We start from the raw sequence: 24,990 nt of genomic DNA on the forward strand, positions 1-24,990 counted from the left end.
GTCAGAGGGTTCTAGTGATGCAGTAGTAGCTCTTTTCCATCTCTAATAGCCACAAATTCCTTTAAGGTCTAGGCACCGGAATCCAGCACCATCTAAGTGGCATATTAGTGTCTCTCACATCACAACCAGCTGTGGCTTCACTGTTGTAGCCATTAATCACATTCCATTTCTGTTACTTTCTTTCCAGACTTGCTACCCTGTCAATTTACCTATGTATCCAGGACAGATTATTTTAGCCAACATTCATGTTAGTTCTCCTTGGAGAGAGTGTCCTGGTACTCAGAACTGCTGCCAACCTAATATTCACTAATATTTCTAGATAGGAGGTGGGGGGAATTATCCAGGGGCAACCACAGGATGCTTTAAATTCATTTAGTGCTGCGTGAGTAATGCAAAGTGAACTTGGCAGCCCAGAGAATCTGGTCTAGTGTATCTTAACCCATGTTAAGCTGCTATGGTAGCTTCATGAACATCATTTGCTAACATAATGAATAGCAGTGGTTACTACATTTGTTTTTTAAAACCTCAAAGTGCCTTGTCTACAATGCAGCATAACAAACAGATGCCACTCCACCTCAGAAGTGACTGGTTTGATGTTATGCCCTTAAAACACATGAGCCCTGACCAGCTCCCAAGGGCCAGGAAAGGAAGGTTCCAGCTTTTGCATTAGAGAAATCAGAATCAGAAAGTGTGTTTTCAAAAACTGCAACTACAGGTGTAAAATGACATTTTCCTTCACTGGCCACAGCGCAGTCTACGAAGCGGTGCCTATAAATTTCCTCTGAGCAGAGGCACAGTCCTACCTGTGTGAAAGCACACGTGAGACTTTCCACAACCAAGTGCAGCGTGCCTTTCAATTACATTCACCAGGCCATTCGGCAAATTAGATCTGCACGAGGCAGTAACTAAAAAGACAAGAAAGAGACCCGTAAGAAAAATAGATGAATATGAACTGGAATTATGCTGACTGCTGGTACTTTGAATATAGATGGAAAGTCCTCTTGATATTCATAGCGAGGCTACATTTGAGGGTAACATTCTTTAGATTTCGTTTTTCGTGCAGTTTGTGTATTCCAAAAGACTGAGTCTAAGCCACGCAAACAGGCAATTACTTCAGCCCATCCATAACCACTAAAACACAGCCACCTCTCTGGTGGGTAGCCCTTCAATATTAGTTTCTTTCTCACAACACACTTGAGATTGGCTTAGGATATTGCTTTTCAAAAGGAACTGGAACAGATTCTACCTACTTGATTTTACTCCTTTTACCCCAAAGACCCATCCCAACTCAGTAAGAACATGGCACAGATTCTGTCCTTTCTTGTGTCTATCAACAAAATGATGTATTACATTCCAATGAGTTAAAGCTGCACAAACTTACTGAACGGGACTGCACAAGTGCCACTGAGGGTATAAATTAGAAGACAACGGGCTTGCTCAGGTGTCACTGAAGAGATAATTTCATCTGCAGCAACTTTCTTATTGGTGATGGCGTGCAAAGTGGAGATAACCCAGCACAATTCTCAAAACCCAGACCACAACTGCAAACCTTGTCAACTGAGGACACTTGATCTAGAAACCACTGAGATAACGCAGCAACTCATGATGCTATTTTCAGCAACGCTCTTCAGAGAAGAACCACATTTCAAGCATACTACAACACATGAAGTATTAAACACATAGATGTGGTGTTTTTTGGGGGATCCAAACATGGATTTTGATTCTAGAAGCTTTGCCGCTGGAGCACAAATTGTGAGAGTGGGGTGTGGAGGAAGGTGAAAGAATCATATTAATTCAATCTATCATAACTATGCCGTGTGCAGTGATTTTACACCAAATAGTTAGACTCGAACAAGGTATCATAGCAGTGTTAATTTATACAATAGCAAGACAAGTGAGAATTCACCAAACTACATTCAAGCCCAACAATTACACTAAGGGACAAGAGATACATTTTCTAAGACAGTGTCCAGCTCAAAAATGGACATCACGGACACTGTCCCAATTCTGAACACTTTCAGTCCTTTGTGCCTCCTACTGATTTAGGGATTACTTCCCTCCCCACTTTTCCATTCCCTTAAATGCAAAGTTCAAGTAGCAAAATAGTTGCATGATTTCTTCCTTCGTTCCCCTACATTACTCATTAATCTTGCTCTTCAGAAGTCATGTGAAAATTCTTTCCATGTGCAGTCTTTGATAACAGCTTTTTACAATGCATTAAAAAAAAAGTCTGGGTGTTACTATTTCCTGATCCACACACTTCCCCCTGAAGAGGTGATGCTATTTTACTCATTACAATCATTAGTAATTTTTAGAAAACAGAGATGCTGCTGCGACTCTCTCACCTCAAGAACCCGAGACCAGTAATTTTTTACATGGGAGTGAAAGACAATGACCTGGGTAGAGTCCCTGTGAGAAAGAAAGATATGTTAGTTACCCTGGTGAAAGACAGAGGAGGTTGCTAAATGCACATAAGATTAAGAAGCGATACAGCAGAAGAATCAGAAGGTTATACCAACAGCAGGGAGAAGGTCACTGAAATAATCCCCATCTCATATGCTGCTAAAAAGAACATGCGGGTTTCAGAACAGTGACATCAGGTAAAGCAGCTTCTTTTGAAAAAGAAATAGTGATACAGTAGGTAGGCTCCTTCCACATCACAGGCATTTTCAGTAAACACCATATGGTCCTATAATTTAATTAGGGAGAAGAAACCCCTTAAATTCAGGATTTGACTTGGTAGGTTTAGTACAAGTCTGAAGAAAGTTGCTGGGGATATTCTGAAAGGTCATCTTACCAGCCTCACACATTTCAAATACATTTTCTTACCTCCAATTTATCTACACAGATCTGATCCTCCTTTGCAGAGCATCTACTACTGTCAAATTCCTAAGAAATTGCCCCATCATAAGTGCAAAACCAATTGTGTACAGCATTTAAATGCTTGGCCTGCATTCCCATCTTCTAGAGACAGAGACATCTGCATCGTACAGGTTTTGAGGCTATGGATTGGACAGCAAATCTAAAATGAATCCCAGCAAGCATCTGTGACGAACCTAGCTGTCAGAGATGTCTTCTGGAGAGTCAATGTCCATTTCCTATCCTTTTGAGGAACTGCTCCATTGACCTCATCTGCTGATTCTAGGATGGCCCTGGAGAAGTAGGTACATGTGATAAATGCCCTAGGGACTCTCAGTGGGGCCACATAATGCCATCAGAGAGATGATTCTAGTCTCTTCTCTGTTGGTTCCTTGGGCAGAAATCACCCCTTCCATAGGAATCACCGTAGCCTTGATCAGGGATGCTACTGCAGCACACTACTTCAGAATTGTAACAAATTCACTCATTTTTTTAACCAAAGAGAACAGTCTATCAGGACCCTTTACCTTACCTGGGCATTATCCTTCTGCTTTGATAAGATCACCCAGCGAGTAATGGAGGGGAATGCAAATCTCCTTGGATTTGGAAAGAAAGTACTTTTGGTGACTTGACCAGCTCTACCATTCTGTTCTGGATCTTCTGCCAGTGAAGGCTGGATCCCAAGCATAGACAAGAACTTGTTGAGCCTGGGCTGAGGGGAATAGTCTATTCAGAACTCCCTCCTCCTGATCAGCTCTGGACAGCTTTCCTGTCTCTTGAAAGGAGAAGATGGAGGGTTATGAAGCCCTATGACCTTTCCTAGAAGAATGTTTGGATTTTTTGACTTGTGTTAATGGTAGGCTTCCTGGATTACTTTTTAATCTTTACCAGTGCTTCATTGATTCAAATACCAGTGTTCCATTTTAAGCAAGCATTTTAGGGGCTCTAAGGCAATCAGTTCACTCTTTGGAGGTTGTTTGCTCCCAGTGGAAAACAGAGAAGGCTGACTGGTTTCCTCCCACGTGTGACTATTTAAGTGGTTTGGCGGAGACTGACAGGTATCCACTGCAGCTGAAGGCAGAGGAGCAATAGCAAGTTGCAATAGTTGGAAATAAGGATACATGGGGCAGGATATCACATACATTGCTGCCACCCAAGCTTCCTCATTAGCTCCTGGGGAATGGCTAACTGACCGCAAGGTACAGAGGGGCTGAGAATTTCAGTTAAGGTGCAAGGGCTGTAGCAGCCCAATTACCCCTGGCAGGAGACATGAGACTTAAGGGAAGAGCTGAGGCTGCCCCTCTGCAAAGCCCACTAGAGAAAGCAGATGCCCCAGCTGGGAACTGCTTGGCAACCCTCCCCCACTGCAGCTGCTGCTGGGGGCTGAGGTGTTGTGCGGACTCCTGAGCTGGCAAAGGCACCACTGCTGCCTGCTGTTATATTGCTGCCCCTAAGTCTCCTGAGAAGAGCTGAGGAGCACAAAAGCATCTGAGCTGGATGGCTGCTCCTGCGTCTAGAAACTAGCCTGGGCTGACCACCAACTGGGGGTTGGACCTGTTCCTCTGAACCACCACAGAGAGACCTACCTGCCCCAGCCCCTGCATGCCAAAGCTGTTCCATTCAACCCTGCCCATCCCTCTGCCCTTGCTTCACCATTCTGACAGGAAAGCAGGGGAGGGAAACAACAGCCACGGTGCTGCAGAAAGCTCAGCTCCCACTGAATCTGGTTCCAGTGTAAGAATCTGTTAGCGGGCCAAGCTGACAATAAGGTTAATTTACCTTAAAAAATTAAAGAACACTTGGTTGAAAGATACTGCACAAATGTAGGCCTCCAATCTGCTGCTGGAGCTTCTCTGGAGGCAGAGAATGCTGGATAATTCTCCAGGGGGGAGGTCTTTAGCCCCTACACCACAGAGATCTGACCTCCCCCAAAGTGCCATGGAGAAGGCTAACCAGTTGTTTAGACCACAGGACTCCAGTGGGAAATAAAACCATGAATCCCAACACCCCTAAGAGATAGGGAAGTCTTAGCAGCATTTTATAGCACAGGTAAACACAGCCCTTGACAAGTCAGTTTTCCTCAGGACACAAGTAAGTCAGTGGCAGATCTAAGAATAGAACGTAGATGTCCCAGCCCCCAGTCAGCTGTTAACCAGTAGCCCACTCTGTTATCTTAATACAGCAGCAGAATATAGGCCCATAACACAAATTGCCCAGTTTTCATAAGTAGTCACCTAAATTGCATAATAAGCATTTAGGTGAACACAGGTAAGTAGCGGCTAAGTGCCACTGTGTGTGTGTGAAAATGCAGGATTTGTATGTGCAATTTAGATTAGCTCTTTTGAAAATTGGTCTCACAATGTGTAATGGCTGGGGTTTACATGAGCCTAATGGGCTTCCTCCCTCAGTCAGCAGTGGCACCACATGGAAAGTGCATCTTCGTTTGATCCAATCAATGACTGGTGTCAATCTTTCCCACAGCAGCCTGCCACCCAAGGTGCAGGGGTGAGTATGTGACAGCTCCACCACGTAAGTGCTCTCGAGAACATAGCAACTGAAATTAGATGGTCAGCCAGCAGCAACCTCTTCAGAACCCAGTGAAGTACAATGCCACAGTACAAGTGGAATTATTTCCATCTGGAAAACTACGGTAAGTATATTGGAAATCTTGCATTATCTTTTCATCCACTTCTCTATGAATGTAGTTTCCTTGTTCATAAGTATGAAAATTGCAATGCCCATAGTTATCTGTACTGACACTGCTCTAGTTTCCTTAATGCCCTTCAAAGTTCAGTTACAGTCTGAAAAGTGACAATGTAAGCCAAAAAAATGACCCTCTTTTTCCATACATCTGCTGCCTCACAATTTTATTGGCTGACTCTGGTGACAATAAAAGTTTGTATTTGTTTTGAGCCCTGTTAATTCTGCAAAGTCAACACACCTATGGGAGGGAAAGTGAGAGAGTTTGAGTCTAATACAGTTCAAGCATCATAATAAATGGGATAGTTGCACAATAGGATTGCCCAGGTATAACAGAGCAAGGCTTTTTGGTGCTTGTGATGAGTATGTATAAGCTAGAAAGAATGCAGCTTGATTTCAGATCCTATGCTGAGGTGCAGGGCTGACAGAAATTTTTTTCCCCATTTATAATCGAAGTACATGTAACCTGAAATCACAAGAAGAAACAAGAAGCCCTATAATGCTCTTTTTAAATAGTAAAACGACACATGAAATGGTTTACATTGAAAACAAAAAAACCTCAAAAACACACCGTTCTTCAGATGTGTTATGTTAAAAAAACAAGGAATGCTCCACTCCTAAAAACTGTATCATCCACATTTTTTTTTTAAATGTCTCCACTGCTCTGCCTTTCATCTGTCTAAATTTATGAAATTAACAATCAATTTGTAAAAACAGTGGTGTCTATTCTCTTGCGGCTCACTGAGTTGCAATTTGCTCATCTGGTTCGTAGGTGTGGCACAACAGGATATAGAAGATGATGGCTAAATATTTTCCATTAAAGATCATCCAAAGACTAGCAGAATTTTCCTGCTAGCAAGACGCCTCATCTCTGGACATTTCTAAGATTTAATTTACTACCCATCAGCCCTTGGTTATTTTACATTTACAGGGCAAGAGAGGAAGGAAGGAATACAACAAGGGGGAGAAGGTGTAATTAGCTTCGCTTGTAAAATGTTCATCACAGTTATAATACTGACTGGAACGTGAAACCTATTGCGAGGTCTAATAGATTTCAGGGCATTGTTCTTTGTGAGTAATAGTGTGGGGGGGGGGAGGGAAATCAGTAAGTGGATACTACTTCTTACCACAACCCCATATGGAAGTAATCAAGCGCAAGGGTGGCAGCTGGGGCCAATAACAGTCACCTGCAGTTGAGGGACATGGGGGTTTCGGATGGGTTTTTAATGCTAATTTTCTTCAGAAACAATGAGCTAGAAAGAGCAGAGTAACAGACGAGGCTGGATGAATAGAGACCAGCAAGAACAATAGCTGCACCTGGTGTTAAGAGCAAAGGAACAGAGCCGGCACGCGTCAACAGCATAGGGCACATCTGTTACCCTCACAATAACCCATCCCCCATTGCTCCCCCAGCATGGTAAGTAAGACGAGGTCTTTAAACATTCACAGCTTGCAGCACAGCAACAGGTTTGAGTTCTTTCAAAGCAGCAGCACACTGCACACTCCCTTTCCTTCCTCGTTTAGATTTAGTTAAATGACTGACAGCTGTCAATACATCTCCCCAAGACAGGAGGTACCCTTGGCATGGATGGCTATTTAAGGTCTATGGTCAGACTAAAAGAAAGTCATATGATTTGTGGGCAAACTGATAGATTTTTGACTCGTCATGCAGCTTTCGTGGCACTGAAGAATAACCGTGGACACTTAAGCATTCCGACCGCTAACAATGTTCTTCTGTCCAAAAGCTGTGTTCGCCCACCTGATCATGAATTGCTAGACAAACACTACCACTCCCAAGAAAGGAGGAAATGCTGGATCTGAGCAGGAGGGTAGGGACAATGAAACTCACTATGCATCGTTTTGTAAACTCAGGGTAGGTTTTAAAATGCCACTGCCTAAAAGCTGTTAATAACAATGTCAATTACTTAGTTTGTAAAGTGCTATAAGAATAGGAAAAGTCAAGACTCTTAATAGTGAGTGGACGGTACCAGTTTTACACATGTGGAAATCCAATTTATGGGGAAAAGTCTGCGTATACAGGTCTGACTAAAAGTTCACGGTGCCTTCCTTCTGGCCTTAGAGTCCATGCAACCGAGGCCAAAGAAATTATATGCCCCAGGTCACACAGAAAATCTCTAGCAGATCCAGGAATAGAACCCAAGTCTGACTCTAGTTCCATACTTTAACTACAAGCCCATCACTCCTCTGCACTTCAAGGACCCTGCTATTCACATGTAAGCAGAAATAAGAGTATTTTCTGATTCACTTCAGAAGCCATCGCCAAATCTTTGTACAAATGAAGTAAGTAAAAGAACATCTCAGAAGTAAAGTTTAATTAGCCTTTGTGAAGGGTACAACATGGCTTTCCCAATTGCCATTGCCAAGGTTTTGGTAGACCACAATTTTATACCTAATTCTGAAAAACAATGGAGTATGTAAATATTAACTAGACATTAGGTTAATTCAAGAGAAGTTTATGATCTTACCTAGAGAGAGTACAGAAAAGTCAGGTGACACTAAGTGATTCTCCAGTTCAAATTTTAAAACACACTGTTATCTAATGCTGCCCTTAAGCCTTTAAACAAATATCTCCCTGCACACATTTTGCGCAAGTCCCTTCATATTCTGTTGCACTTTATTCAGCTGTCTAATAATATAATGAGGGCTGTGTCTGAGTATCAATCAAATTAGAGATTCTCTCTCCAAATCATAAAAACTAGAAATGGAAAAGCTAACAGGCCATTTAGTTCGTCCCATAACAAAACAGGGTTGTTAACCATGGTATTTTCTACTAAGAGTGACTAAACATGGCATTGAGAGTTTCCAAGTTTACAGTCCAATTGCTTACAAAAAGAACACTGGATCTGGGGACTGCCAGCCTTGGCAAACACAACCTGGAATCCAAATGTCAAGCACTGTTCTTTCCTTCTTGTACATTATCATCAGGACTAAAAAGTTCTGCAGGCCAAATTCTGTCCTCAGTGACATGTGTGCAACCCCTCTGCCTTCAAATGGATCTGCAAAGCTGTAACCAACTGGGACTTAGTCAACAATTATGTCGATAAGGCACTAGAAGAAATTGAATCCAGATCTCTCTTAGGGTATGTCTACATTGCAACTGGACACCCGTGCTGGCCCATGCCAGCTGCCTGGGGCTCACAGGGGTCAGGCTAAGGGGCTGTTTAATTGCGATGCAGACATTCGGACTTAGGCTGGAGCTTGAGCTCTGGGACCCTCTCCCCTCACAGTGTCTTGGAGCCTGGGCTCCAATAGGAGTGTTTACACTACAAAGAACAACCCCTTAGCCTGAGCCTGCTGGCACGGTTTTTAATAGCGACAGACCCTCAGCAATGCTGGCTATGTAGGACTAAGAGAAATAAACCACAGGAAAATCAGAGCCCAATCCAATAGCCATTGAAATCTGTGGGAGTTTTTCCACTGACTTCAGTGGACACTGGATCAGGCCCTCAGCACTATTAGCAGATGCAACTCAAATACACCCAGCAGGTGTGTGAAGTAAGAAGATCACTACTCAGAGCAAAACTGCACTTGGATGTGTCTTTTCCGGCTTTAAATGATTCACATGATGGTGCTTCCATCATTCCCCCCTTGGAAGACTATCCAGTCTGGGAAAACTCCTCAGATTAGGAATTTATCCCAGTAGTCAATTTAAGTTTCTCTGTGCTCTAATTAATCTCTTACTCTTGGCAATACCCCACTGGCCCACTCTGAGCAATTCCTCTCCCTCTTCTGTGATTACATCCTGCTAATAGTCTGTGTCGGTTATTATATTTTCCTTAGTCATCATTCAATCATGCTACATAGGCTTTGTTCTCTTAATCTTCTCACTCAGTCAGCCCCTCAAGCCCCTTCATTTTGCATCATTTTCTGATTCCTCACCAATTTGCTGATGTCTTTCTAGCACACAGGTGCTCAGAAAAACCAGAACTAGTTCCACTGATTCCAACAGTACTGTGTAAGCTCGAAAGCTTCTCTCTCTGACCAATAGAAGTTGGTCCAATGAAAGATGTTACCTCGCCCACCTTGTCTCTTTAATATTCTGGGGCCAACATGGCTATCCCACCATTGCTTCCAAACTAATTGTGAATTAGCATGGCAGAATCCCTCCTTAGGGGTGGTTTCTACTAAAGAAATAGTGAAGTGATGCTTCCTCTTGTGGGTTGCAGAATGAGGTCCTAAGTAGACTTAATAAAAAGTCATGAACTTTCGCCTCTATTGAACTGCTGAACCGTTTGACCAGATCTTATTTTATCCATATGATGTCCCCTTCCTATATATCTATAATGATTATCCATATAATTTTGGATAACACATAGGCATTATACGAAAAACATAGCTAGATGTGATCTCTCTGATCTAAACACTTTCCCCCCCAAACATTCCCTGAACATCCTGCAGTGTCGTTCTAATCTCGTCTTAGGACTCGTTAGTCGTCTTCAGAACTCGAATGTGAATTTGGCAGGCTAGTTGTTTGAAATAAAGACTACCGGCCCAATTGTGCAGTCCTAATGAAGGCAAAACTCCTGGTTATTTAACTGGAAGTTTGCTTGCAGAGTGACTGCAGGATCAGGTCTTAAATAGATTAAAGTAACTTCAGTGAGTAACAGCATTAACACTGGCAAATTCTGCAGATCTTCAATACCATCATAGCTGAAGCTACCCAGTGACACCAGAAATAGCACACACACTGGTGCAAATAAAACGTCACACAAAACTTCACGGTTAGGAATCTGCACATGCTTGTCTGGTTTGGGACATTCTTCCTTCATTCTGGCCTGTTCTGGGGGATGTTAATTTGCACAGCTTTGCCCAGTATGCGCTCACAGCCACTTCCTAGCCAGGGGGGTGTTGGAAATCAAGAGACAAGCAGCAAGGTTTAGGTGAACATGCGCAGAGTCACCTTCATCAGCCAGGATGCTGGCTTGCAAAGCATACAGAAACAGCCTACACCCACCCATTCAGTGTTTGTAAACTCCAAGAGAAAGAGAATGATTTAAGATGGTAAGAGTGCGTAAGTAGGAATAATGGAATGAGACTAAGAATAGGGACATTTAGCCTGAACAGTGGGATAAACTTGCTGCCAGTGAGATCTATCAGGCTGTGGAACAGTCTCCCAAGGGAAGCCGTGTCACTTGGCATGTTTAGAACTAGCCTGGACAAAAGCACTAGTAAGTGTACAGTAAGGAATAATCCTGCATTGGCAGGGAGATGTAGCAGATAACCCAACAAATATTTTCCATCTATGATTCCTTGGCAAGGTTTCCCACCCTCGGTTTTAGCCATCAGAACTTGGAGTGTGGATTCTGGTATATTTGATGCAACTGGACAACATTTCACTGATGAGCATAAGGGGACCACAATGGACTATAAGTGCAGTAGCTCTGGAGTTAAGTGCTGCAAAAAGAGAGCCAATAATTTTTAGTGGAATACACAAACATTCAGCCCCAGTGCCAAGAGCTCACCGGGTGTTCAATGGTATAATTTTTACAGTAGTATGCCCTGAGGTATCAGAGGAACATTTTAAAACTGCTGAACCTTTCCGAAAAGAGGAAAACAAAAAGCAGGTTTAAGCTGTATATGTAAGACTTGGGAATTCCAGTAGAATAAAATGGAATCCAAGGTACAGTAGCCTTGCAATGAAAATTTTAAGAGCAAAGAGATGTTATTGCATCACAAAACTGAACAGAGATTTAAATGTTGATAGCATCAATAGCTGCTTTTGAGAGCATAAAGACAAAAAGGTAGCTTTCTCAGGCACAACAGACAGAAAAAATGGGGGGAGGGGGGAAGAGCATTAAAATGAAGAATATTTGGGAGCTGATGGAGACTTAACCCTAGAAATTTACTCCTATATTATAAATTGCATTATAGTTTATAAAATATTTTGCGAAAATGAGAATAAGACTTGCCACAATGAAAAACACATTGCATTAAAAAAAATCCTCCCACTTTTCCATTTCCCATTTGACTAGGAAATGCTGAATGCTAGCCTTCTACCCAGGAAAACCAAAGCCTTCCATAGCAACGTAAAGGAGAGAGAAAGCTCTAACGCAGCTCTCCTTAGAGAAATAGTTTACTATTTTTTCAGCTGCATAATCCACGCACCAAGTCAGCTCATCTATTGAAGTTTTAACCAGCAGAACCACTGCAGTCGAAATGAGGTGATTAGGGAGAGGAGGGAGATATTGCAAAGCACTGCATATGTGAGGGTTCTCACACACACACAACACACCCTCTTCCCACTACCTGCGCTCAAGGTTCAACTGAACAACAGAACAGGAAGATTATTTCTACTCTTAAACACACAGCAAAATAGTATAACAAAAAAAACCCAGATCAACCTCCTAACATTTTTTTTAAAATAATTTAAAAATATTGCTTACCCTAAGTACCCAGATTACAACAATCCAGCTGCTGTACAATATGCCTAATTTCTTCGACATATAAATAAAATGCTCTTCTTTTTCTGCTCAATCTTCAAGCACAGCCTCAGACCAGCCTTCCTCCTCCTTTCATTAGCTGGACATGTGTCAGCTCTCTCACATCTGCGATTTCTCACTGACTAGAGCCGCCTGTCCGATTTCAGGGAAACACAGATGGATCCCAGATGGGAAGGTCCTGCCGAACAGACCAGCTCTTTACCTCACCAGAGTACCCAGATATAGACACACGCACCCTCCCTTCTCGCTCTCTCTCCCCCCCTCCCACTCGCTCTCTCTGTTACCAGGGCTCCTTGCCAGCTGATGTCACTAAGTATTCCCTACCAGTGACTCTCAGTCACTTTGACATTAACTTGTTAAATACACATCATTTGTTTATGGCTGACAACAACACTGATGCTGCACTACAATGGTCCATGCTGGTTCCCAGTGAATAGGGGCTTCAAAGGATGAGACGTTATTGGACATTCAATTGGACAGGCCCTTCCAAAATCCTTTATGCCTTCATGCTTCCGCTACTCTTGTTTGTAGAGAATGCCTGCTGTAAATCACTTTAGTAGGCATGTTGTAGTGCTGAGGAGAGCCTTAATTTTAGCACTCAGTTTAAAAAACTGGATTTGGATAAGCTGGTTGGTAAACAAATACATTTTCTGAAGGTTTCCTTTCTTAGTGCATGTAAATCTTTCATGTAAATTGCCCTTCACAATTCTCTGTCCCAGTCTGCAACATTGCAAAGCTGGAATGTGTTAACAATTAGAAGCAATAAGAAGGTAAGATTCTGATGGTGCCAGGATCTCCAACTAGGGCTGGAAAACTCAGAAGAGTGATTAAATACCTAGCATCCTAATCACAGAGAAGGGGAAGTGTTGAAGAAAAATGTAAGTCTTACCATTTAGTGATATGTATAGTGGATTCATGGGATAAATCATTTTATAGCCATCACTGAGCAGGCTCGTTGAAGAAAGTCATTGGACACAACCAACTTGGAGAGTTTCCCTGAAGTAGTTAGGGCTGGTCTACACTAGAAAAGTAGTTTGACCCAACCAGGTCGCTCAGGGGTGTGAAAAATCCACACCCCAAGCTGACCTAACCCCCGGTGTGGACAGCACTAGTTTAATTTGAGGAATTCTGTCTACTTAGCTACCGCTTCTCAGGGAGGTAGATTTACTCCAGCAATGGGAGAACCCCTCCTGTCACATGGTAGCTTCTGCCACGATTCTCACTTTGTTATAGCCACTCACCACCATAAACCTTGGACAACAGACCTCAGCTGGCAGCAACTACAGTGACCACATTGCTTGAGTGCTTTACACGGGAGCTGGATGCTGGGAACTACATTTAACTGCTAATGAGGGTTGCACAATTCACTTCCACAGCCAGCGCCACACATACAAGATGTCCCTGCTTGAGTTCAGCATTGCTTCGGCTCCTTAAAGGAGGAGAGAGGTGACAGCACCGTCACACTGCCTCTGGGGACTTCTATAAGCTGCGCAGCTTCAAACCTGTAACCCAACCTTTTGCGAATCCTGTGGGCAACACTGAAGTTTCCCACATATTTGTCAGAAAGCTAGAAAGCTCAACAAAACTCTTACCACCTAATGATACTCTGGAGCCCAACATTGCCAAGGCTACCAAATGCTGACTTTAAAAAAATGAAAGTCCTGATTAAGACGCTGATTTTTCTGAAAATCTTTGCCACACGAATGGCAGGAGTGGCTGATGACGTATGGCAGACAGTTATTCAGCTTCCCTAGAATTTTACTGCATGATTCTAGCACAATAATATCTAAGGGCCAATTGGGCAATGAGACTACTCAGCGCAGTGAGCACTAGGCATGGTAATAAATACCTGCAGCAACAGGCCCCAGGTGACTGGGAGTGGGAGCTAGCCCTTCCTAAGAAGCAAGGGTAGATTAGAGACACACCTGAGTGAAAGAACCTCAGTCGCTTGGGTGCCCCCTACCAACTCAGGAATAACAGCACCCCAGGTTAACATACGTTTCTGTCTTCAGCTTTGGAGTTTCAGCCCACAGAGCGTCAATCCGGATTTACAGGACCCAGGAAATGCTCCAATGTGGGTGCCATGCTTCCTTTTGGGCAGCATTCTATCACAGCATGCCAATGGGGTGTCTGCTCACAAAAGAGAATTCTCTCCTAAATAGCATATGAAGTCATTCACACACTTCTTAAAACTTAGCTGGTGGGGATTGTTTTCTAGATATAGCTTTAAAAATAAAAAAAAAAAAAAAAATCTACTCAAACATCCCAAAAGCCTCTATTTATTTATGCTCCACAGTCAGTCAACCAGCCAGCAGATGGGGCACTAGTTTAAGCCTATTCTTAGCTCTTTGTCACAAGACGTGACAACCAAGACGTCAGTGCGCCAATAAGAAAGTCAGCTATAACAAAATTGTTAAAATTTCAGCTTCCTTGAGAAGAAAGGGTTCAAATGGAAATGAATTAACCTAAGTGTCCCTTTAAAATAAGTTGTCCTTTGCATTAGAGTGCACTTTCATTTAGCATGTTATTAGTATAGCATATCAGAATGACATTATTCATTCCAAAAGGTTAGGGGAGAGTATCACTTGGAGCAGTGGTTCTCAACCTATTTACCATTGTGGGCCGCATATGCAGCTCTCTCTGTGTCTACACAACGTATATACTGCCTGTACGGCCCTGAGGATGTCACATGGTGTGTGCTGACTGGGCCACAAGTAGCCCACGGGCGGCAGGTTGGGAACCACTGACTTGGACAGCCAACACATTTAGCCTTTCTGCCCCAAAGAAGTTGAACCAGAGTTTACATTTGCAATCAGTGTCCTACAGATATGCAACTGTTCTGTAAATAATTTGTACCATGGGAGATTAAAGCAGGTGAAGGTCTGATCTGTTCAAGACATGTGTAAATAAAAATGTTTCATTTGAGAAAGTTAGGTTTTTGGGTGTTTTTACCACCTCTTACAAAGCATGTACAAAATACTGAGACACTCAATATTTCATAAAACACAACCGAAAAAGTACATCTTACTTATGCAGACACGAACAAGTTTTAAATTTTTTTTAAAAAAAACCCAAATCCTTATTCAAAACTTAAGAATTATTTTCCTCGGGTTTTGGCCTGCAGTCCCAAATGCCGCCAGAGGAAAAGTCAATTTGCAGCAGCTGTGGATTGTTAATTAAGTCCATGGACTAAACATCATAATTAAGGAAACTGGTAAAAAATTAATGCAGCAGTTTCACACAAAAAAAAGTTGTTAAATACTGTTAAGTATTGTTTTATTACAGTTGCAGTGCAAATGTATTCCCCCAAATTTAGAGGCTGGGGGCAGCTCACATCCTCTTATAGAGCCACAAACCTGACTGTATAAGAATGGCACCTTACTCAACAGATCTGCACTGTGGTTCAGATTCACATCTTTCGTGACAAAAATAAGTTTTTCCTTTAATTCCTGTTAGCTAGCCCACCTCTGGGAGAGAGAACTATATATTGTTTTGCTTTGTCAACTAGGTTCCATCTGCAGAATCCCTTGTTATGGGTTATGGTGCATAAGCCAAAGAACCCATCTTGGTTTCCAGAGTTTGCAGGATATATCAATAAAAGAAACAGGGCAGATTGTCAGCTACTGCTACGGGGCACAGTTTAAGGGGGAAAGGGAGGGGGAGAAGAAAGAATAAAAAAAAAGATGGCATAAAGCTTGCCCTTGCTTTCCACCCGGTCCTGCTGCACACATGGCAAGTTCCCAAGCATAAATTAGAACAGGCGAAGACTGCTTTGACTCTGGTTGCAAAGTGCAGTCAGGAACAGACACAGCACAAGAGTCCCAGCCACACCCCCTTTCCTCTAGTCAACCCCATATGCTGGCTGCAGGGTGAGGGTGTGGCAGAGGAGGCTCTATGCCTGTAGACGTCCCACATGTTGAGGTGTTCCTCCCAGGGCCAAACAGACCAGCGCTACGGTCAGATTCCACGCACAGTGCAGTGTGAAGGAGATGCACCGCACAGATTGATCTGGTCAAACATCTTTTTCCTTGTAACTTGAACAAAATTTGCTTGAGTCATTTGGATACAAATATGAAGCCCCATGGTGCCATTTTAAGAGAGCCATGCCTTGAGGTGTGTCGTTGGGACCATAGAATCATAGAATATTAGAGTTGGAAGGAACCTCAGGAGGTCATCTAGTCCAACCCCCTGCTCAAAGCAGAACTAACCTCAGCTATATCATCCCAGCCAGGGTTTTGTCAAGCTTCAGCTTAAAAACCTCTAAAGATGGAAGTTCCACCACCTCCCTAGGTAACCCATTCCAGGGCTTCACCACCCTCCTAGTGAAAAACTTTTTTCTAATGTCCAACCTAGACCTCCCCAACTGCAACTTGAGACCGTTGCTCCTTGTTCTGTCATCTGCCACCACCGAGAACAGCCTAGCCCCATTCTCCCTGGAACCCTCTTTCAGGTAGTTAAAGGTTGCTATCAAATCACCCCTCATTCTTCTCTTTTGCAGACTAAACAGCCCAGTTTCCTTAGCTTCTCCTCATAAGTCCTGTGCTCCAGCCCCCTAATCATTTTTGTTGCCCTCCACTGTACTCTCTCCAACTTGTCCACATCCTTTTTGTAGTGGGGGGCCCAAAACTGGACACAATACTCTAAATGCGGCCTCACCAATGCCGAATAGAGGGGAATAATCACTTCCCATGACCTGCTGGCAATGCTCCTACTAATGCAGCACAATATGCTATTAGCCTTCTTGACAACCAGGTCACACTGCTGACTCATATCCAGCTTTTTATCCACTGTTACCCCCAAATCCTTTTCTGCAGAACTGCTGCCTAGCTCGTCGGTCCCCAGTCTATAACTGTGCATGGGATTCTTCCTTCCTAAGTGGAGGACTCTGCACTTTTCTTTGTTGAACCTCATTAGATTTCTTTTGGCCCAATCCTCCAGTTTGTTTAGGTCCTTCTGTATTCTATCCCTACCTTCCAGGGTATCTACCACTCCCCCCATATTCTGTGCAAAGGGGAATATTGCAGTATACAGAGGCTTTTCAAATCCAGTTGACTGTTGTAGAAGTGGACTTAATTGGATGCATTACACCAGTGTTATTAAAATGACAGAAAGCTACTCCGATGGCAAGTGCACTTCATTTCATGATATCACCACCACCAATGGCAGGAAGCTTCTGAGCCGCAATAAGAAGAAAGCCACCTTGTCAACAGGCTTGTTGAGAACTCTCCTCCCCCCCAAATAACTGTTACTCTTAGACATTTTTTAAAGAAAAAGAAAAAAAAAAAACCCAATGGCCTATAAAATTTTACTGTAAAAACCAAAGCTATTCCAACTCATTAACTGAAGAATGCCTTTGAGAGCGCTAAATTCTGTTGTAGCAGTCAATTGTCATTCAGCAGCAAAACATCTTTCCACTTATTTTCACAACCCTTAAAATGGATTTTTCTCCATTTAAAAACGAAAACATCAAGGATTTACAAAGCAGTTTAGAGTTATATTAATTCAGCATTACAGAACTATTATGAAAATTTACTCACCCTTTACCGAACCGACTGAAATTTTAAAACATTACTTCACTTGCCTGTGTCAAATAAAATGAGAGAAGAGACACACCCGCCTCTCCTCAAGGTGAGCAGAAATGCACTGCATAGCCCCAGAGGTATGTCTACACAACAAATAGACCCTACTGGTCGCATGTGAGAAATACAGGATTTTTGTGGTCACGACAGCCTCCAAAGCTTGGGCAGAGATTTAGGAGGTCAAAACAGTGGCCTTCCCTGCAACACCCAGCTGTTGCTCCTGAATAACTGTTACCAAGGGCAGTGAGATCATTGCCTTGGTGTTTGTGCAGGCACTGCCAGCAGGGTCGGTGCCCTGCACCACATAGCCTTCTTGGGGGCTCCGGGTAGTACCTCTGGATACACATGGGGCCAGTATGTACGGTGCTGGAGTCGGCTTTTGTTAGAGGAGGTAGCTGCGGCATTTTGTCACCGAAGCACTCCCTTTTGAAGCTCCCCCTCTCCCACCTGGCCAGGGCACGGGGAGCCTGGGACTCTGCAGGAGGGTTGCAGGAAGCAAAGACAGAGAGACAGGTTTGTCAGATGGCCGCACTCTGAAACCACCAAAACGTTTGCTGTGAGAACCCCTGAGCTAGACATCTGTGGCTGGCCCACGCCCGCCTACTTGGGCTGTGTAGGCCTCGGGACTCGGGCTGGAGCCTAGGCTGTAGAGCTGTGAGGGTCCCAGAGCTGAGGCTGCAGCCGAAGCCTGGAAGCCCAAGTCAGCCAGCATGGGCCAGCCACGGATTTTTATCTGCAGTGTAGACACACCCATAGTGACAAAAAGGGGCATCACCATAATAAAGAAAAATATGCATTTATGTGAGTACCTTTAATCTGTAGCGATCAATCACTTTAACAAAGGCAAGTGAACATTGCCCCATTTTACAACTGGAGAAACTGAGGCACCTTGATTAGGGACCTCATCCAAAGCCTGCTGAAGTCAGTGGCCTTTGGATCAAGCCTTAAGTGACTTGCCCACAGTCACACGGCCCATCAATGCCACCGCTGAAAAGAGAACCAGGTCTCCAAACCTCCCACTCAGTATTCCAATCACTAGACCAGGGGTTCTCAAACTGGGGGTGGGGTAGTGAGCTTATTTGGGGGGGCGGCGGTGTCACCAACAGTCAGCCCCTGCACATGCCGTGGCTGTGACCGTCAGCCCCATGCATGGCTGACAGCCAGAACCTTTCAGAGCTGGGTAGTCGGACTGCTGGCTGGGTGCTCTGAAGCAGCTCCACCCCCGAGCAGCAGAAGAGAAGTAAGGGTGGCATGACCTGGGAGGAGAGGAGGTGATCACTTTTTTGGGGGTATCATCACAGCCTGAAATATTTTCAAAGAGCGTCTTGGAAAATAAGTTTGAGAACCTCTGCACTAGACCAAAAGGGAATGTTTTTTGTATCCTTTACGTTTCTTCACAAAGGAAAGCCTTTAAAAAGAAGTTATTGGTGATGCCTCACAACAAAAGCTCAGCAGTTGAGAAACAGCACAACAACTCTGACTATTGTGGGATTTTTCTGGCGCAGGTCTCTTGAATCAAGTTTTCTGCTAAGCTAACCCATCCACTTAATTGCTCCTTTGCCAGCAGAAGGAAAAATGTAAAGATGAACCAGCACCAACAAGAAAAAATAAACCTTATAAATTGACAGACTTCAAACAGGATCCCTAGTTAAAACAGGCAACTAGCTAGCATGCTCTGAGAGCAGCCATTGCTAAGGAAGGATTCTGCAACCCAGATGTTAATACTGTGCATGGACACCACAATAGAAAGAAGTAATACTGCATGCAGCGGCTAGAAAAATTACTCTGCCTGTCTCTGTGCATTATTCTGGTTCTACTTTCTTCACATAGGAACGTTCCATGGAAAGAACTATGAAAACAAAGCTTGAACACTGCAGACTATTGATACCTGCTGCTAGCTGTGGTTTCTGGGGAAGCAGGGAAATCTGGAGAATTTTTTCCAGTTTGCAGTGGAATTTTTATGCCTATCACAGTCCATTTCCCCAGCAAGCAGAGAAAATCTGAATTTGCTTCTATTAAATTCCCCACATATTTCATGATGCACCATGTCTTTATTTTTTGCTTTCTTAGCTCTTATCTTGGAAAGAAGTCTCACATTTATTCATGGCAAACATGCAATGCATTTGCCATTTTAAGCTCCCCACTTTCCATTGCACAGAAAATAAATTCAAAAGTACCAGGCTGGCCAAAGTCATCCATCAGGGTAAACGGAAACTGTAAATCCAAGCTGAGTGGAAACTGGTGGAAACCAACTGGAATCCTCTTCCTCCTTTTCTAGTCTCTAGGTTTGGCTGGAAAGACAAATATTTGGTTGCCCTCTTTATTCCTTCTATAAAAGTCACTGGTCCCAGGAAGGAACCGCAGACTTAGAAGATATTTTTGTGAAGATGCAGGGGAGACTCACTGCCTACCACTGTCTGGGGGAAAACGTGGCTAATGCCCATTCAAGTTTGCAAGAGTGTGGCATGGAAGTAATTCTCTCAGAAGCAATTCTCTCAGAAGCACTGACTGGAGATTAGATCTCTTGGTGGGCAGTAAATTCAGTACATTTAATAAACGTCCCCTTTTCAACAAGTTCATTGTTTAAACCGGCTGGCTTGCTTGTCAAATAAGCCTTACCATAATGTCTCCTGTTGGTACCAGTGCAATTAATGCTGCTTACTGACATGGACTAAGTAGTCAGGGGTTTTACCATTCGGTTTTACTATGCACTGAAGTCAGGTGCAGTTAAAACGAGTCTGAGTTTCCACACTTTAAAGTAAAAAAAACAAACCCAGAATGAAGTGATGTCAGCTCATTTCAAAGTTTGGGCGGCGGAAGGAGGGGCGCGTGTTTCAAGGAATTTCACTTTACAGAAATGGGGGCTAAAAAGGGGAGTGGGAATGAAAGTTCAAGAGTAATGAAGTAAGCAGACAGACCCTTACTACAATGCAAATTGTAGAGATCGGGGTTTTCAACCTTTCTTAGCAACTGTACCCCTACGGTCTCAAGGTTTCACCTGAAGTACCCCTTCCTGGTTTTCACTCTACCTGATGTTACCACGGTTGCAATAAAAGGCATAATGGCCTTGTATAATGTATAATAATACATTCAAGACTTTTTTTTTTTTTTACTTTTGCACTTCTGAGTCTTCTTGCGCAGGGCCGTCGGGGGATGGGGGGGGGAAGGAGGCTTGTGGCAAAGCACACTGTGTGGGCCCCTCGCTCCGCTCCAATGGCATATCCTGGGTCTCCGTGCCCACCCCCCCCACCCCCAGTTGCAGGGCAGGAGGGATCCCTGGCTCCCACAAGACGGTGCCGCCCCCCAGCTGCTGGGGGGAGAGGGCGGTCTGTACCTGCCGGGAGGGGAGAACATGCCACTTACCTCCTCCTGTGCAGGGCGGCAAAGCCGGCTCTGGCCAGGCTCCGCAGCGCCCCCCTGCCCTTCCCTGGCTCCCTGCCCTTGCACTTACCCACCACCTCTGCCCTCTGCACTTACTTGCTGAGTGGTGCCCAGCTCTCCAGCTCCAGCCCCACAGCCCGGCACTGGCTTGGACAGGGCGGCCTTATCCCCTCTCCCCCCAGCCTCAGGGGAGAGGGGTGGGGTGAGATGTTTGGGTGTGTGCCCAGCTGGCCCTTCACGACGTGCAGCAGGGATGGGGGGCGCAGGAGGCTCCTTCATGACCCAGCGCCCCCCACAAGCCAGCGCCTGGGGGCCTCCTCAGTAGGCGACTGCCTGCCTCCTACCCAGTCCAGTGCACAGCCAAGAGGCAGGCTGCAGCTGCCCGACCCTGTTGCGTACCCCCTGCGGTACTCTGAAGTACCCCCAGGGATACGCACACCCCTGGTTGAAAACCTCTGGTATAGATAATGTTTGCCATATGACAAAGATGGAAGGAAAGTTTACTTGTTTGTTGCCACACAACCTCAGGAGTGAAGAAAAAAAAATACCTGGGAATTTTGTATTCTTTCCAATGAAAAGAATTTTCCTAAATCTAACACCCTTGCTCTGACCAGAAATCCAAGTCCCTGTAGCTTTCATGGGTATTTAAACCAAACTCTGAATTATGGAAAATATGAGTAATCCTATTTGGAAAGAGTAAAATCCAGTCTGCAGAGGATTAAATTCAGTTCAATAGCTCTGTAACTCAACAATATTTTCCAAACGGCAGGGTGAAAAGATACCAGATTCTGGATTCATTCAACTTCAGATGTTCGTTAAAAAAAGATCTATCCTCATAACTCCAATTTCTGCAACTCTTATCTTTGTTAACTAGCCATATCAGTTAGGATGATTGGGAATTATTTACCAGCTTTGGAATGTAAACTGGTTGAAATCCTTTTCTGGCATAATTAACTCAATCACCTCACTCAGTCACTTCAAAAACCCTGGAGCAATATCCTCTTATAAATGGCACTGAAAATCTTTGACACTTTGGGCTATGTATTTAAAGGGCTTCAACCTTTTGTGTGCCTTTATGCCCACAAATCCACTCTTACGGGTTAAAGTGACTGTGCATTCACATTTAAAGAGAGTTTTGAAGTCTGTTTCCATGTCACATCACACTTTTTTTGCACACCCCTTCAATACTCAGGCACACTTTAGTAGCATCCGTCAATTCACTGTGAGACCACTGTCAAACAATTATTCAGACCTTAGCCCCCTGTCCCCGCAAAAATGTGGAAGATCCAAGAAAGCAGCAGAACAGACTGTTAAAAACCTACTGAAGCAAGAACTTTCAATGCTGTGATTTGCTGAATTTTCTCTTGTTGTAGAAGAAATAACATTCACATCCCACAATATGTGCAATAAAATGAATGTGATGGATCCCAAACACCTCAACTACGCTGTGAAACACTTTATTGCTTAAAGGCTGATGACTTTTCCCAACCCAGCCAATAGCTTGTCCTGTTTCTTTGGCATAATATCTCTATTTTAATAGAGGCTTTTAATTCCTCAACACGGATTTCTATTTCTTCTGGCTGCTGGAGAAAACTGCAGCACTGAGCAATTCACAAGCCTTACTCAGAAATAATGCTGCTGGTTTTCTTTTGAAATTGCACTAAAAAATTTAACACAAAATTTTAGTTGAATAATATCTGCTATCAAGTGGCTGCTTCCACACTGTACCTTACCAACTCTTCATGACTATATTGCCTAAGAATTTCATGGTACTGGAAGGGCACAGAAGGAAATCATTGAAATGCAGAGCTGGAAGGGACCTCAAGAGGTAATCTAAGTCCAGGTTTGCTTTCATAGCAGACAACAGTCACTAACCCGATAACTTGGGTTTTAAAACCCAAGTTTCTAACCCAAACCACAACCTCTCTTTAAAAGACTATCTAGCAGTGCAATCAGAAGCTATAAAATTGTGTCCAACACTGTACTGCAAACCACCAACTAATGGATTTTAAGTAGCACTTTCCAGTGAAGTAATATAAATTAGAATGCCAATTGTTGCCAAAGGTCTGTTAGTTTTGCAGATGTAAAGCTGAATGGAATTCTCCCACTCCCTGCCCTGATCAAAGACCAAAAATAAAAAAGGATGACTTAACTTTTGGTTTTGTTTTTATCTAAATGTGAACTTTTTCCTCCTGAAGGCAATCGTTGCCAGCCTGCTCTTGTTGTCAATTGGGCCTCTGGATCATTAGCCTCATAACAAATGGTGGCGGTTGGAAAAGAGACAGACCTTTTGTGCCTGCAGTGGTATTCCAAGCTCTCAGCTCTTGGCTCCATGAAGTCTGATTTAGCAGCACTGCTGGGAGCTATTAGTTTACGAAAGAACCAGCACGCCCACCCAAGCACAGTAGACAGCAAGGGGGCTCCTCTTACACTCATGCCATGTGCCTTTCATTCTACCTACAAGCGTCTGAGAGCTTGTGGTTTCACTTACAGGAAGCCAATCAAAAACCAGAATGGCCAGGGGAGAAGAGTGGAGGTCAGATAAAGAATGGCCGGATTTCAGCCACGCTGTGGTGTTGGACCATGCAAAGATATTAATTAATGCACAACTTCATTGAAAGTGTGGGTGGGAGGACAAACTAGTAACTTTTAAGATTGTCAATTCCAGTGTCTCCCTTTCATTGGCTCTTCCCTTTATACTGCCCTTCACGCCTAATTTTCCTTCTGCCTTGGTGTCTCTCCTGCACGTTTTCAGTATCTGTTCTCTTTCCTTCCTTTGCCATCCCCTTTGTGAAGTTCTTGTTCTTCCTTCCCCATGTTTCATCATTCCTGCAAATTCTGCCCTCAGCTCGCCCAGTATTCCTTAGACATACAGAACCCCATCAATCACTGGGCCCCAAAATAAGCTCATTCTACTCCCTTCACTTCCAACATATTTACACCAAGTCCAGCTACCTCCCCTAGCCCTTCATTCCTTGCCTCAAACACTCCCTGCACCCCCAAAAGCATACACCTCAATCAGTAAACCAAAAAAAGGAGGGACGCAGGAGGCTGTTCCTCTGCTGCCTGCCACCCCAGCCTGCTGGGATCTTTATCTGGGGAAGCACGGGGGAGAAGGAAGGAACTAGGGAGAAGTATAGCTGACTGCTTGCTTGTTCAAATAGCGTCATTACTGACAGGGAGCCCTTCTCATTGCTCCTTCTCAGGCAGTGTAGGGCTGCATTATGGAGAGCCAAAGGCGTTTGGGCAGCATTGCTTTGGACAGTGAAGCAGCAGCGGCCCTGGCGCTATGACTCACAGCTAATGTGGCCACGAGCAGCAGGTGGGCTCTGTAAGTACTGACGGACTGATTTTTAAAGATATTCAGTAACCTAAAGATGCAGATAAGCACCTACTGGGATCCTCAAGAGCACCTATTTGTATCATGGCAGTCAGCCCAGGTCCAGTTTGGCTCTCAATACCCACTAGCTTCAGTGTTTGGGTTACAAACACAGTAAAGGATCCTTAAATCCAGCCCAGCAAATTCTTTCTTTGACTCTTTAAAAGTTCAAACAATTCTATTAAATAATATTAAGGTTTGCAATTTCTTTTCCCCGTAAAGTCTGTTTTGAACTTAAGCTATCTGTGTCCGTTAAACTGACTGTTTAGCTTTCCAGCTTAGACAGAGTTTAAATAGAACTATCTGTGATGAACTAACATTTCAGAACTATTTAAAGTTCTTAGATGCTTATGTTATTTTCTCCTGATTCTGTACTGTCACAGGATGCAATGTTGTCTAGTAGAGAGAGCATTGGACTGGAACTTGTGAGACCTGGGTTCTACTCCCAGCTCTGGCACTGACCTTGGGCAAGACACAGTCCCCTCAGTTTCCCCATATGTAAAATAGAGATAATGGCACTGACTTTCTTTGTCAAGCACTTTGAGATCTGCGGAAGAAAAATGCAATGATATTATTATTGTATCACACACAAACTTACCACAGGTAAAAATTTATGGGGACCTAAAGTTAG

General features: G+C 43.7%; 1 protein-coding gene across 4 annotated transcripts in view; it reads right to left on the minus strand.

Annotated features, from left to right (window-relative positions):
* CBFA2T2 (CBFA2/RUNX1 partner transcriptional co-repressor 2) overlaps positions 1 to 24,990 on the minus strand; it is a 96,346-nt gene that overhangs the window by 53,311 nt on the left and 18,045 nt on the right. The window contains exon 1 of one of the 4 annotated variants that reach the window (XM_067554493.1): positions 11,964 to 12,130. The exons of the other annotated variants lie outside the window; for them this stretch is intronic. The gene's annotated coding sequence lies outside the window, so the exon portion shown is untranslated. Of the gene's footprint in view, positions 1 to 11,963; positions 12,131 to 24,990 lie in introns of those variants that run through there. 4 annotated transcript variants of the gene reach the window in all.

The sequence above is a fragment of the Emydura macquarii genome, unplaced genomic scaffold, assembly GCF_026122565.2.
Source record: "Emydura macquarii macquarii isolate MOO-44397 ecotype Brisbane River unplaced genomic scaffold, CSIRO-AGI_Emac_v2 contig_1483, whole genome shotgun sequence".
Taxonomy (NCBI): Eukaryota; Metazoa; Chordata; order Testudines; family Chelidae; genus Emydura; species Emydura macquarii.